Source organism: Sinocyclocheilus anshuiensis, unplaced genomic scaffold (genome assembly GCF_001515605.1).
Source record: "Sinocyclocheilus anshuiensis isolate Anshui unplaced genomic scaffold, SAMN03320099.WGS_v1.1 scaffold62, whole genome shotgun sequence".
NCBI lineage: Eukaryota > Metazoa > Chordata > Actinopteri > Cypriniformes > Cyprinidae > Sinocyclocheilus > Sinocyclocheilus anshuiensis.
Genome location: NW_015544180.1, coordinates 123,560 through 123,850, shown reverse-complemented (window position 1 = coordinate 123,850; position 291 = coordinate 123,560). Strand labels below are relative to the sequence as shown.

Sequence of the window (291 nt, the reverse complement as noted above, 5' to 3'; positions counted from 1 at the left end):
TGCGCATTAAATATCGAATGCGATTTATCGTGCAGCCCTAGTTTGGATCATAAAGTAATACTTCATCCAAAAGTTGAATAGACATTTAGTGGCAAGAAAAAGTATGGGAGACCTTGTAGTAATTGGTAATTAGGGTTGTGACGGTGAGGAAATTTTCCCACCGGTTAATCGACGTGTGACAAAACCCATTAATACCGGTTTCACCGTGGGGGCAGGGGCGTTCCCTCTTTTCCTCGCTTTACTTTGCTTTTAAATAGCTTGTAAAAGCGGCGTGCGCATTTTACTTTCACT

At 41.9% G+C, this 291-nt stretch overlaps 1 long non-coding RNA gene across 1 annotated transcript in view; it reads left to right on the top strand.

Annotated features, from left to right (window-relative positions):
- The window catches only part of LOC107696331 (uncharacterized), an 8,788-nt gene that overhangs the window by 2,684 nt on the left and 5,813 nt on the right, over positions 1-291 (top strand). The gene's annotated exons all lie outside the window — the stretch shown is intronic.